Below are 16,240 nucleotides of genomic sequence, written 5' to 3'. Positions count from 1 at the left end.
ACAGAATTGCAGGGGTGTCAATACTTTTGGCCACAACTGTATATCAAAATATTCCAAATGTCCCGATACCGAAAAACAAAATGTATATTAATAATCACTTATTGAGAATTCTTTGGTAAAAGGTGTACAAAATTATCGGGAGGAGAATAATAGGTGGGGATATCCCTTATCTTGAAGGAAGGGAGGAGAATATTGATTTTTGTGTTCAATATCAATATGGTGTAAATAGGGTATTTTGACAAATTTTTAGTGATCAGAAATTAAGTACATGATTTTCTTAAATAAAACAGCCAAAAGACCATTGGGGGCAACTAAAAATTTTCTTGCTAATATTTTTTTAACCCCCCCAAAAAAAGAATGTGGTTTCGTGCAGCAGATATATATTTAGCAACAGACTGCAAAGCCCTAATCCCTGCCTAGAGGCTATATTCTGCCACTCTCCCTGCTCCTGCAACAGTCCTTAGGCTTAATGCCTGTTACAGCATAAGATTAGCCCTTCGAAGGATTGTTAGGATGATGGTTCAGCATCAGTACTAGTATCAACACTAGAGAACTTTGGACAACCACTCTCTCCCTCCAATAAGAACTGTCCCTGAGCTGTGCAATGGTGTCAGTGTGCGGAGCGTGATGTCGCCCACTCTTTTATAACCCCTGATGAGGTAATGGGGCCAGCCAATCACAGTTATGCCAATACCAAGGTGACTATGGCATTACAGGGACTGGCAGGCAATCCCTGCATGTTTATTGGCTGCATAATAGGTGCCAAACGTGTGAGGCGGGGATTTGTGCTTCAGATCTGAGCACCAGCTATGGCTCATCGATTGTCGAGCACATCCGTGCACCCAGATACTCGAGTGATAGCCCAGTATCACTGAGCACTCATCCCTAGTATAGATATATGAGGATTTGTCCTCTAGCATTAACATTGATATATCACATGTAATAAGGAATCATGTGGAAAAGGCATCATTAATCGTACTCCAAAATGTAAAAACTCTGACAGCAAAAATGAAAATGTTACAGGATCAAAAGGGGCAAAACATCTTCCCATTGTTCTGTATGTCAACTGAATTTCAAATTTCTCAGCGAGTGGTAAACTAGATCAACATGTTTAAACTGCAGCTCATTAAGGCTGGTTTCACACTTGTGATTTTTTTGCTCTGCGTTTTTGCGCATAAATGTGCATGCGTTTTTTTTTCCTATACTTAACATGGGTGTGCATAGTCATGCGTTTGTATGCGCATGCGTTTTTTTGTACTGTGCGCCCGGGCACACAAAATGCATCCTGTTGCATTTTTTGTGCGCCCGACCTGTCTCAAAAAAACGCATGTGCATATATACTGTATGTGTGTATTTAGCACAATTCTATTATAGCAAGCCATATTAGGGGCCATAATACCCTCACTGAATGGAAAAGTCTCAAAGTTACTTTGAGGAAAAGAGAAAGGAAAGGGTCAATTATTCAAAACACTTTTATGGTATGCCTGCTTATTTCTTTAAATGAAGAATTCACGATTCTTAATATGAAAGACTTAATTTGTCAGTAACTATATTTATGCAGATTAATCTACTATAACAAATGCCAAATAGGGAACACAATTTGACAGTCCAGATTAAAGGGTTTATTTCCATCAACTAATAAAATTCAACCCCATAAATACACACAAATATAACTAAAACAATACTGCTCCTATGTTCAAGAATATAACTATTATAATAAATATAACTACTATAATACTGCTCCTATGTACAAAAAATATAACTACTATAATACTGCCCCTATGTACAAGAATATATCTACTATAATACTGATCCTATGTACAAGAATATAACTAATATAATACTGCCTCCTATGTACAAGAATATAACTACTATAATACTGCTCCTATGTAAAAGAATATAACTACTATAATACTGCTCCCTATGTACAAGACTATAACTACTATAATACTGCCCCTATGTACAAGAATATAACTACTATAATACTGCCCCCTATGTACAAGAATATAACTACTATAATACTGCTCCTATGTAAAAGAATATAACTACTTGTTATGAATGAGTCACCGTAGGAGGCAAAAGCAGAAATACTAGCTAAGTCCAGAAAACCAGAGAAGTTGGCAGCTATCGGATTGCAGACCCCTGAACCTATCAACAACAACTAGCAGTAGCCGTGGGGGGTTCCTACGGTGCCCTAGACCCCTCGATCACAGCCGGAGAACTAAATAGCCTAAAGACAGAAAGGGAAATCTAAACTGCCCCAGAGCAGACCCCAAAGCAATAGGCAGCCCCCAACATATAATGACGGTGAAGCAAGATGAAAAAACACTCACACAGATAGAAAGATAGGCAGAGCAAATGATGGGGCCAAAGCTAACTAAATAGGACAGGATAGAAAAGCTGCTGTCTGCAATCCGCCAAAACCCTATCAAAACAAGAGCCATCAGACTGATAGGGAAAAAAGCCCTGAAGACGCTAGGCTTCAAAAAGACTATATCAGCACTCAGGTATTTTCTGAAGACAGAGCAAAAAGGAATTCAGCTCACCCCAGCCGGGAATGGCAGAAATCCAGAAAAACAAGGCAAAACAAAACCAAAACACAAATGCAAAAAGCAGAGCAGAAAACTTAGCTTTTTTAGGAGCAGGAATCAGACTGGTCTCCTAGAATCCCTCAGGGAAATCACCAGCAAGGCAGAAGGGCGTCGGCTGCCTTATATCCAGTCAGCAATTCCAGTCACCCAGTCATCATCATCCTGCTCAGGAGCTTGGTAATCAGCCTCACTACCTTCCTTCACCAGAAGAGGGAGTTCATCAGACCTCAATGGTGAAGGGGAAAATGAACTCACAACAACTACTATAATACTGCCTCCTATGTACAAGAATATAACTACTATAATACTGCCTCCTATGTACAAGAATATAACTACTATAATACTGCACCTATGTACAAGAATATAACTACTATAATACTGCTCCTATATACAAGAATATAACTACTATAATACTGCCCCTATGTACAAGAATATAACTACTATAATACTGCTCTGATATACAAGAATATAACTACTATAATACTGCTCCTATGTACAAGAATATAACTACTATAATACTGCTCCCTATGTACAAGACTATAACTACTATAATACTGCTCCCGATGTACAAGAATATAACTACTGTAATACTGCTCCTATGTACAAGAATATAACTACTATAATACTGCTCCTATATACAAGAATATAACTACTATAATACTGCCCCTATGTACAAGAATATAACTACTATAATACTGCCCCTATGTACAAGAATATAACTACTATAATACTGCCCCTATGTACAAGAATATAACTACTATAATACTGCCCCATGTACAAGAATATAACTACTATAATACTGCCCCTATGTACAAGAATATAACTACTATAATACTGCCCCTATGTACAAGAATATAACTACTATAATACTGCCCCTATGTACAAGAATATAACTACTTTAATACTGCCTCCTATGTACAAGAATATAACTACTATAATACTGCCCCTATGTACAAGAATATAACTACTATAATACTGCCTCCTATGTACAAGAATATAACTACTATAATACTGCCCCCTATGTACAAGAATATATCTACTATAATACTGCCCCTATGTACAAGAATATAACTACTGGTCAGGAACCCCGCACTGCACTTGCTCACTGAGCCAGTGCGTGTGTCCTGAGTACAAAAACAGTGCTCAAAGATACCTGTGGAGCAGGGCAGCAGCAGTGACGCTATGTCCAGCACCATACTTACATACTTACCTGACCGGGAGGAGTGCTACCGTGGCGCTTCTCTTCGGCCGGAGACTGGGATCGGAGTGCGCATGGGAATCGTGCATGTGCATAGCGCTATCCGGCGCCATTTTACTGAAGACTCATTTGCACAACGTGACAGCACTGGAGCACAGGGAAGAAAGGTATAATTTTTTTTATGTGTGTAGTGTGAGGGGACCATGCATACCACGAAAGGGGGGTGAGGGGACCATGCATACCACGAAGGGGGGGATGAGACCATGTATACCACAAAGGGGGCTGAGGGGACCATGCATACCACGAAAGGGGGGTGAGGGGACCATGCATGCCAGGATAAGGGGGTGAGACCATGCGTTCCAGGATAGGGGGTGAGAGGGCCATGCATACCAGGATTGGGGGGGTGAGAGGACCATGCATACCAGGATTGAGGGGTAAGGGGTAGCTTGCATACCAGGATTGGGGGGTGAGAGGACCATGCATACCAATATTGGAGGGTGAGGGGACCATACATTCCAGGATACGGATGAGGGGGGAGCATGCATACCAGGATGAGGAAAGGGGTGCCATTCATACCAGGATTGGGGGGGTTAGGGTACCATACATACCAGCATAGGGATCAGGGGTACCATGCATATCAGGATAGGTATGAGGGGTGCCATGCATACCAGGACAGGAAGGGGGCAGCACATACCAGGATGGGAGACCATATACCAAAAATGCTCAGCACCCGGGTTTAGAACGGGTTCATAGCTAGTAACTACTATAATACTGCTCCTATTTATTGATGGACGAGCACTAAAATGCTCGGGTGCTCGTTGCTTGAGTCGAACAAATTGGAATACTCGGGTACTCGGACAGAACGAGCCCAATGTAAGTCTATGAGAGACCCGAGCATTTTTACCGCGACCCCTGTCCTGAGGGTCCTTTAAAGTTCTAGAAATGTCTGAAAATGATGGATACACTGCTCAAATGACACGGGGACATCATGGGGATCGCCCCTGGAAGCATTCCTGACCCCTACTTCACAGCTTTAAACAATTTTTCAGAGTTTCATGCCAATTTTACCAGAGCACCTGAAAACATACCAAAACGAAACCAAAACGGATTATGCTGGGAAATATGTTAAGGTACATCCTCTCCAGGTAAATGACTTGCATATAAGGCAAAATATTTAACCCCAGACCAAATTGTTCCTCCCCCACTTGGGCTATGTTCAGATGCAGCGTTTTTGAAGCGTTTTTTAACTTTAACATTGCTGTCAACCAATACAAATGCATTCACTGAGAAATGTCATTGTAACATTTATCAACCCTAGCTGGCCATGTGGTGTGTGACACATAAGCAGACACATCTTGTTTCATTTATAAAGGAGGGACTCTTAAAGTTACAGAGCCCATTTTTACTGGGGCAACAGGTGGCATTAATCTTCTTAAAGGGCCTTTATTAAACAGTGGGTCTCCTAAACTGTTATTGTCTATGCAGTGAGTGGATGGGCTGCCAAGAAGTTTGACGCACCACAATACCCCTTTCACGAGAGGTACAGGAGGGCTTTCTGAAAAAATGTTGCATTGAATGCAAGACCTGGCCTGCCCCAAAGTTACATGCACCCCAATAAGCTTTTCAAGCCCACGTACTGGATGCCCACCGGAAAATCCACTTCACATTATTAATTTTGTAATCCCAAACTATTTTCTTATGCATTGTCTGCAAGGCCTGCCCTGCTGCCAAATTATCTGCACCCCAATATGCCTTTGAAACCACATACTGGATGGGCACAGGAAAATCCACTTCACATTATTCATTTTGTACTACCATTCTGTTTTCTTATGCATTGATTGCAAGGCCTGCCCTCCTACCAAGTCATATGCACTCCAATAACCCCAATCCCCCCTTGGAAGAAACATGTTGGCGGGCCTCTTAACCAAAAATGTCCCATTAAAAAGGAACGGGTCTCCTAGACTTGGAATGCCCATACACTAAGTGTGTTGGCTGTCAAGCATTTACCCCTGTGGGGTGCACATCAACCGTTTTCACAACAAGTAGTTTCTGCCCAGCAAAAACACCCACCCTTGTTCTAAAGTTGACCCTGGCTATAGCAGCACGGAACATGTTAACGCTGGTGATCTAGTGGTGGTGGATAATGACACGTGGAGGAAAGCCTGATTAAAAACTATGCCCAATTTAAAGGAACGAGTCTCCTAGACTTGGAATGGCCATACACTAAGTGTTTTGGCTGTCAAACATTTTCCCCTGTTGGGTGCACCTCAACCGTTTTCACAAGAAGTAGTTTCCGCCCAGCAAAAACACCCACGCTTGTTCTGAAGTTGACCCTCAACCTTTGGCAGAACAAGTATTTGACGCACAGCCTAACCATCCACCCTTGTTACAAATTCGACACTGGCTGTAGCTGCAAAGAAAACGTAAACCCTTTGATCTAGTGGCGGTGGAGCGGGTCTCCTAGACTTGGAATGTCCATACACTTGTGTATGAGTTGGCAAACATTTCCCCTTGGGGGTGTAAATATTTTTTAAATTTTGGTGACGGCCATCATAACTCCTTTGCCAAAACATAGAGTGGCCAGAGCATGATTGAATACATTCACCCTGACGTTCAAGTGGTGGTGGACGGTGTGGATGAGAAGGAGGAGCACACAAAATAGCAAAAAACACGAAGCGTATATCCATGTTTGGTTGTGAAGAGGTGCATGTGAATACACCTCACAAAAAAACACTACATTGTAGTTTATGCTTTGCTGTCATCATTTGGTGGTGTCGCAAAATCAGGCCCAATCCATCCCTTGTTCATTTTTATAACAGTAAGCCTGTCTGCATTTTCCGTAGTAAGGCGATGGGCGATGGGAGGGTCTTATAAAACTGTCCCAGAACTTTACCAGTGTTCCCCTGCCTCTGCTAGAGTGTCTGTGTCGCCTGTCCTGCTTGGTTGGACAATGAAATGTTATCTCTGCCACCAGCGTTTTGAGAAGGGAATTTTTTTAATAACTCTGCAACAACAGACCAGACTGACCTATGGCTCTTGCCAGTGAACCTACAACCAGACATTGTCATGTGTGACAATGGCCATAACTGTTATGACGGCGGAACACGCTTAAAAAAATATAAATAAATGTGTTTGCCACCCGGGGTCCACCGTGCGGCAGGTGAAATAACCGCTGCTAAAATGGCAGAACACAGGGACGATAATGTGCACAAGGTTTAACTGCACCTGGTGCACAAAAGTAGCTCTGTTGAGGTCACAGAGCTGCACATGAAAAGTAATGCAGAAGCAGGCTGCTTCACAGACAGAGCTGCAAGCAAAACAAAAATACAAAGAACGCTGAGTCTGTGTCAGCTTCACAGACCATCAGCGGCACACATGCGGTAGCCAGGGATCGGAGTAGTTCAAGACAACACTACAACCGGATAGACTTACCGTGGCAGACCGTGTGCACGGCGTCGCAACTGCGGACGCCAAAAATTACTGCAAGCGCGAATTTAGCAGGCGCAATGCAGAACGCTGGCTGCTGTAACGAATGATGCTTGAGCACGCTGGCGCTAGCGCAATACTGGCTGTCCCAATCACTCACACAAATGTAATATCCGAGGGAAGGGGTTTCATAATAAGTCATACACCAGACCAAGCATCCATCACCAAGCACACAGCAGCAAGTATAGAAAATACTAGCGCATGGCATAGCGGCCATGCGCACTTTTTATAGCGTATGTGACCTGCCGGAAATCTCCAGAGCCCCGAGCATAACCAATCAAATCAGGAGCAGGACCAGAGCAACTGACTCCTGAACTCCAGTGAGAGCTCGTCCCGTGAGCATGCTCAGTAGCAGGGAAAAAGGACTTAGCCTCTGGAGACAAACTTGAGAATCTGGGTTGCTGCATAAGCATAGACTGACCCAGATTCCTAACATTACCCCCCTCCTAGGGCCCCCTCCTCCCTGAACCCTCCGATCCACCAGCCTGTGCCCGACAGCAGCACAGGTCTCAGACTCGTCAAAAGGCGAGCCTGATCTCCTGGTAGGTGAAACCGAGAACCGGGAGATGCGGACGGTATCGGGGGAGACCAGATCACCAGGTCTCAGGAGGGACACCTGGGAGACAGTGGGAGTTTTAGGAGAAGGCTGCCGTGTATAGGCGGGCGTAGCCACTCTCCGTTCGGGAAAGCTATCCCGAGCACACAGGGTGCATGCCCGAATAAATTTTTTTACATCCCGAGCCCTGTGCGGCCACCAATACGAACCGGCCAGTGACTTCGTAGTCTGCATATAGCCACGATGGCCGTCCGCATTGGACGCGTGTGCCCACGCGAGAACTTTTGGCCGCTGGCGAGGAGGGACAAAAGTCTCGCCTACCGATTCGCAATCAGACCATTGCGGGGCGCTGTCTTCCGGGGAAGCAGCAGGCAGATGGTGACAACCGCACATGGTCTCCTGCGCCGGAGATGTCTCCGAAATGGCACGAGACACCTCCATGGGCTCGGGGGTGGAACCTCTGGCTCGGGCAGATCCAAAGGCTCAAAAAATTTGGGAGCCGGAGTACCTCTACGCTTGGTGTGAGCAAGTTGCAAACCACGCTCCGAAAAACGGAGGTCAATACGGGAGGAGATGGCGATTAATTCCTCCAGAGTGGTAGGAATTTCTCTAGTGGAGAGAGCATCCTTCACGTGCTCAGCTAGACCTCTCCAAAAAAACGGAATAAGTGCCTTGTCAGACCACTCTAACTCAGAAGCCAGTGTCCGAAAACGGACGGCGTATTGACTCACTGAGAGTGAGCCTTGAGACAAGACAAGTAATTGGAGTGAGGTATCGTGTGTAACTCGAGGACCGAGAAACACCTGCTTGATAGCGGTAAGCAGATTAGCCGCGGTCCGAACAGCCGGGTCACCACGCTCCCAAAGTGGCATCGCCCATTCCAGCGTCTTGCCCGACAGTAGGGAGATAATAAAGGCCACCTTGGCCCGTTCTGTAGGGAATTGTGCAGCCAGCAGCTCCAGATGGATTGAACACTGACTGATAAAACCCCTACAGGAGGCGCCATCCCCAGAATATTTCTCAGGTAATGGGAGGCGAGTAACTGTTGGCGCAAGGGCGGACAGGGACATACGAGCCACCGCGTCCGTAAGTGCCTGAACAGCAGCATCTGTGGCCTGCGAATCTGCGAGGGCCCTCTCAAGGGTAGTCAAGCGAGCCTCGAGCTGTCGCACGCATTGCACGAGTTGCTGCTGATCTGCCATTTAGCCAGACCCTGGCGCTAGTATTATGTTACGACGGCGGAACACGCTTAAAAAAATATAAATAAACGTGTTCGCTGCCCGGGGTCCACCGTGCGGCAGGTGAAATAACCTCTGCTAAAATGGCACAACACAGGGACGATAATGTGCACAAGGTTTAACTGCACCTGGTGCACAAAAGTAGCTCTGTTGAGGTCACAGAGCTGCACATGAAAAGTAATGCAGAAGCAGGCTGTTTCACAGACAGAGCTGCAAGCAAAACAAAAATACAAAGAACGCTGAGTCTGTATCAGCTTCACAGACCATCAGCGGCACACATGCGGTAGCCAGGGATCGGAGTAGTTCAAGACAACACTACAACCGGATAGACTTACCGTGGCAGACCGTGTGCACGGCGTCGCAACTGCGGACGCCAAAAACGACTGCAAGCGAGAATTTAGCAGGCGCAATGCAGAACGCTGGCTGCTGTAACAAATGATGCTTGAGCACGCTGGCGCTAGCGCAATACTGGCTGTCCCAATCACTCACACAAACGTAATATCCGAGGGAAGGGGTTTCATAATGTCATACACCAGACCAAGCATCCATCACCAAGCACACAGCAGCAAGTATAGAAAATACTAGCGCATGGCATAGCGGCCATGCGCACTTTTTATAGCATACGGGACCTGCCGGAAATCTCCAGAGCCCCGAGCATAACCAATCAAATCAGGAGCAGGACCTGAGCACCTGACTCCTGAACTCCAGTGAGAGCTCGTCCCGTGAGCATGCTCAGTAGCAGGGAAAAAGGACTTAGCCTCTGGAGACAAATGTGAGAATCTGGGTTGCTGCATAAGCATAGACTGACCCAGATTCCTAACAATAACCTGGTGGCACCTCTGAATCAGGCAACCTCATACACGTACCATGCCTGGCCCATGTGCTTAATTTAGTGGCTCAGCAGTTTCTCAAAACCTTCCTAGATCTGCCTAAGCTAGTAGTGAGAGTATGCTGCATGTGTGCCCATTTCCGCAAGTCAGCTACAGCTGGCACCGCACTAGCATGGCTGCAGCAGCATTTGCAACTTCCAGCTCACCGACTGGTGGTCATTCTTTTCAATGCGGAGTGGGTGATAATGAGGAGGAGAAGGAACAGAAGTTGTTTGCCTGCATTACAGGCGGTAGTATCCCCACCACCTTCAACCCATCTCTTCAGCGTGGATGGCCTGAAGACGAGGAGTAGAGGGAGAACGAGGTTGAGGATAAAGATGAGGAGGACAACATGGACAGAGAAGTGTTGGCTGTTCGTAGTGTGGCACACATAGTTAAGTTTATATTCCGTTGCCTTTCCTGTGTCCTTTGTGTTGTACGCATTTTGGTTGACACTAATTATTGTATTTTTTGGACTATAAGATGTACCGGACCATAAGACACACCAAGATTTTAGAGGAGGAAATTAGAAAAAACGATTGAAGCAAAAAATGTGTTCAATTCTGAGCTTAATATCCTCTATCCTAGTATATATGGTCCCCTCATCCCCATCTTGGTATGGATGGCCCACTCAACCCTATCCTGGTATACATTGTCCCCTCAACCCTATCCTGGTATGCATGGCTCCCTAATCCCTACCCTGGTATGCAAGGTAACCTCATTAGTATCCTGGTATGCATGCCCCCCTCATCCCCATCCTGGTGTGCATGGCCCTCTCATCCCCATCCTGGTATGCAGAGCTCCCGTCTCTATCCTGGTGTGCATGGCCCAATCGTTATCCTAGTATGATTGGCCCCCATCCCTATCCTGGTATGCATGGCCCCCTCATCCCTATCTTGGTATGCAAGGACCCATCCCCATCCTGGTATGCATGGCAACTATCAGAAAAACATAAAAAAAAAACCATTATACTTAATTCGCAGTGTCTTGTTTTGTTGCCATGAGCTGATTTATGCTTGTAAGCAGAACATGGCAGGGGCACACAAACCCCTGGCAGCTGCAGGACTCCGGCTGCTGAAGCTAACAGCGTGTTCGCGATTAAAGAGCAATAAATATTCTCTGCCCTCCACACCCATGGGCATGGAATGCGGTGAATATTCATTTCTCTTTAGCAGCGGGCAAAGGAGTTAGCTGCAGCCACTGGCTCATGCCTCCTGTGACCCACTGCTCCGTAGCTGCAGCTCACCTTCCTCTCCACCACAGCCAGAGCAGGTACATTTGGACTATAAAATGCACCCCCCATTTTCCTCCATACTTTTGGAGGAAAAAAGTGCATCTTACAGTCCCAAAAATACGGTTCTGGTTGGTCACCCATCTAGACAGACGCTACAAGGAGAACTTTACATTTCTCCTTCCTGTGGCAGAAAGGTCTAATAAAATGTTGCAGTACCGACAGGCTCTAGTTGAAGAATTATTAAAACATTTTCATAATAATAATCTTTGTTTTTATATAGCGCTAACATATTCCGCAGCGCTTTACAGTTTGCACACATTATCATCACTGTTCCCGATGGGGCTCGCAATCTAAATTCCCCATCAGTATGTCTTTGGAGTGTGGGAGGAAACTGGAGAACACAGAGGAAACCGACGCAAACACAGGGAGAACATACAAACTCCTTGCAGATGTTGTCTTTGGTGGGACAACATTGGCGGCAGAAGTCACAGTTCCTTGGACAACCATGGAGTGGAGATGAAGGAGGCTCACACTAGAAGCAGGGGAACATACTCAAGGGTCTGGGACAGTTTTCTCAGACCCTCCCATCGCCCAGGCCCTGATGCGTGGAGTACTCTGACAAGTAGGGAAAAGTTTTGGAAGAAGCTGAAGGAGTACCTTGCCAACTGTACCAGTATCCTCCGTGATTCCTCTGTGCCTTACAACTATTGGGAATGCAAGCTAGACACATGGCATAGTAACATACATAGTAACATAGTTCGTAAGGCCGAAAAAAGACATTAGTCCATCCAGTTCAGCCTATAAAATTCTGTCAGAAAAAATCCCCAGATCTACGTCCTTCTAAAGAACCTAGCAATAACTGTAAGATACAATATTGTTGCGCTTCGGGAAGACATCCAGGCCTCTCTTGAACCCTTCGACTGAGTTCGCCATCACCACCTCCTCAGGCAGGGAATTCCAGATTCTCACTGCCCTAACAGTAAAGAATCCTCTTCTATGTTGGTGGAAAAACCTTCTCTCCTCCAGACGCAGAGAATGCCCCCTTGTGACCGTCACGTTCCTTGGTATAAACAGATCCTCGGAGAGATATTTGTATTGTCCCCTTATATACTTATCCATGGTTATTAGATCGCCCCTCAGTCGTCTTTTTTCTAGACTAAATAATCCTAATTTTACTAATCTCTCTGGGTATTGTAGTTACCCCATCCCCTTTATTAATTTTGTTGCCCTCCTTTGTACCCGCTCTACTTCCATTATATCCTTCCTGAGCACCGGTGCCCAAAACTGTACACAGTACTCCATGTGTGGTCTAACCAGGGATTTGTACAGAGGCATGAACTGTCTCTCTTCATCTTGGAGGTTCTGGCCTGCCCTGCCACTAGCGTTTTGTCAGAATGGATTTTTTATGTTGCCACGGGTATTATAACAGATACGCGCATCAACCTGTCAACTGTAAATGCTGACATGCCGATTCTTATAAAAATGAGCAAGGGCTGGATGACTTGATTTGTAGGGATCTGTTAGATTACAGTTTGTGTAAATTTCACAATTGTATCTTATATTTTTGCTGCTATTTTTTATGTATTTTTACCTAAATTTGTAATTTTTTTTTTGTATGCTAATTTTTTTTTAGCAAAACCGAAATACTCAGCTTCTGTCCTGGGAAACTTATCATACTGTGATGATAAATTACTGCAGTCACTTTTCTTCAAACTGAGCAGTGCTGATGAGAGAGAATGAATGGTGGGGAGGGCAAAAAAGAACAATATCCTACAAATTGAGTTGATTTACATTAGTTGCAGCTTGAAAAGTAGAACAGCGCCCAAGATGCTAAAAAAAAAAATTCAGTAAAAAGAAAAAAATAAGAAATTCTCCCGGTGATTGCACTTTGACTTTTGAAATTGAGATTGAATATTTCCTTTGGATTAATTTATATTCCTTGGCTGTCTAAACAAAAAGTCTATTGTGAACATTTAAATAGCTGCTAATGGTATGAGGCAGTGCGGTGGGTGGCTTCGTCTTACAAATCCAGACTATTAGTTTCCAAATTAGCAGCATATTTGAAATACCCTGTTTGTCACTTGCCAATTCTTTAAGGATTTGAAAGACTTGAAGGTGTTAGGTGTCAGAAAATCTATATTTTCTTGTTATTTGGAATTATTCTACTTCACAGGTAAAAACAAGAGTTATTGAATTTGAAAATAATTATTTTCAGACATTACTATTAGAGATGACCGAATCGTCTGAGATTCAAATTTGCGACAAATCACTCAATTTTTAAAGGGTAATCTGATTTGTAAGTGATTCAGTGCAAATTGAATGTTCGTAATTCAAGAACAATAAATGTAGGATGAAAATATAATACAATAAATGAACACTCTCCTCACCACTTGTCGCAGCACAACGGCCCGTCCTCCACTCTGACCTGCCTTTTGTTTATAACCCCCATCTGATGGGCATAGTCTTCTCAAGCATTTTCACTCTGCGCCAGGGGATCCCAGTGCATGTCATGCCATCAGAATTTTCATTTTATAACGCCTCGTCAGCATTTTGGGCAGCGTACAATGTGACATCATGATGTCACGACATGCACTGTGACATCAGTGGACTTTTCGGCACCAAAACATGCACAGAAGGAGAGGGGAAACAAAAAGTAGAGCAGAGGATTGACCTCCAATCTGCTGAAAGCAAAAAAATAGCTTCCATTGGAATCCAAACTTTTTGTAAAACGCAAAGCAAATGCATGCTATCTTCTCCTGCTCGCTTGACTTTCCTGTTGTCTAATCTAACCGTGGTTCATTTCTTGACCATTTTGATTTTGAACCTTGAGTGTTCTCCTGGTTCTTACCTGGCTACCTATTTCTGCCAGTCTGCACCACCAGCCAGCAGCTCACGGTGTGTAAATCCAGATCTCTGTATAGAAGTTAAAGAGTGGAGGCTGGGGAAAACCCAGGGATCTGGTAAATGGAGTAGCTTGCTTTATGCCCATCCTCAATAGCATTTCAGAGCTACCAGGCAGCCACTGACAATGTCCAATTAAAGGTTGGAAAAGTTTCTTTGCATCCAAAATCCCACCTGTCTTAATACATGTCAATCGTTTTAACTAATTTCCATTATTTTATTTCACTCCTCTGACTAGATAAATTATATAAAATTTATATAATTTTGCTGCATGCAGCCACCTCCATGGGGAGATGAAAAAAATTGCCACCTTATCTTTCATTTTTCCATGTGTGCTGAAAACACGCTAACTCATTAGCTCTTATTAGAAGTACCGAGCCGGCTGTAGAGCGCACTGTCACTGCGCGTTGTAAAAGGAGTATGTGACATGCAGAGACCAGCGCTGTCCCCACAAGTGATTTAATTTACATGGGCGGCACTGGTCTCTAGCCAGGTATTCTTACTTTGTGCAGTGATACTGCTCTCTCCTGCCAGCTCACTACTTATGATCAGAGCAAAAAAGAGCACTGTCATTGTGCACATCGCGTAGTGACAAGAATCCACTGAACATACGTCAGAATTGACAATCAACACATGCTCAGTAGAGCAGAGACTAGCCCAGCTCCTTAAATGAAAGTCACTGTTACTTTGTTTCTGGGATTTTACGAATTGTGAATCATATTATTAACTGTGCAAAGAGATGTTATCAGTAATTGCAACCATAGCAGTGATGATAAGGAAACTGCTGTAAACTGTTCCTGAAAAGACTGGAAGCAACAGTTTAAAAAATCCCTAGTAGCTATTGTCAAAATTGCAAGATTACTAAATTTGTTTTTTAATAAAAATTGTGAAATAGAAAAAAAAAAACACTGGAAAAATGTTTTAAAAAATCCATGCAACACAACCGGATTTAAATCTTATGATTGCTTCCCTTTAATCTACAAGACATTTTAGCATTTTAATTATCTTCACTAACACCCACCCATGTGTGCTGAAGTTACCTAGTTCATTATTTGTAATAGAATTTACTAGAACATAAATTAAGCTCAATTTTACCCAATCTCAATATATTTTATATATAGTAAGATTTTTATATCTTGAATCTACTGTATGCAATAGAAATGTTATTTTTGTTAAAAGTTCTTGAAATTTTGAATGCAGCTCTGGAAGTGACTAGCGATAAAATGAAAATATGTATATATAGCATCTCATGATCAGTACAAGCACAACATTGGATGTAGATTTAGATTGTGAAATTAGCTCTGTTTACCGAGCAGCGGGCTTCTGTAAATATTCTGCCTCCACTTGTTTCCTGGCGCTGTCAGAGTCCGTCAAGGCTCCTTCTTTTGGCAGTGATCCGTAACGAAGGATAATTTTAAAAAGAAAATATCCAGCTCTAAGCTTTCCACAGGTGGTTTTTGTTTCCATGGAGCATATTAGCTCGATTTGTTTTGGAACATTGAACAAAATAAGAATAGCCTATTTTGTTGCTGAAGTTAAATAAGTGTGAGAAGACGGAAAGAAACCTCAAGCTCAACAAAACACAAAACTTTTATGAAATGAGGAGTAGTTGCATAATTTTTAAGCTATCAATATCAGAATATTATACTCTGTGGCTAATAGCGGCAGACCACGCTGCCGCTATGGGGCCCATAAGTTGGATGGGGCCAGGTGCCAGTGCCGCTACCGATCTCCCCTGCCCAGCATTTTTTTTTTACACTTTTAACTGTATTAAACTCCAAGTTGTGTGGGGTCCATCAAACTGTGCGGGGTACATTACACTGTGAAGGGGTATGGGCACATTATACTATATGGAGGGCCATCATACTGTGTTGGGACAATTATATTATGTGGGAGATGAGTGGGGAGCCTCATATTGTGTGGAAGGACAATGTTGGTGCCATCGTACCATGTGGTGGCCATCATACTGTGTGAGGGTCACAGTAAGGGTATTACACTTTGCGATGGGTACTGTAAGGTCATCATACTGTGCATTGGATGGGTACTGTGGAGGAATTCAATGTGGGGTATCATACTGTATTTGGGAGGCACGTTTTTGGCGTGATACTTTATAGTGGCCATGAAAGGGGTATCTTAGTGCCAAATATTATTTTTGAAATGGAACCTA

Source organism: Dendrobates tinctorius, unplaced genomic scaffold (assembly GCF_039654945.1).
Source record: "Dendrobates tinctorius isolate UK_male_01 unplaced genomic scaffold, ASM3965494v1 ptg000116l, whole genome shotgun sequence".
Taxonomy (NCBI): domain Eukaryota; kingdom Metazoa; phylum Chordata; class Amphibia; order Anura; family Dendrobatidae; genus Dendrobates; species Dendrobates tinctorius.
The sequence above is the reverse complement of the archived record's forward strand: the minus strand, read 5'-3'. Positions refer to the sequence as shown.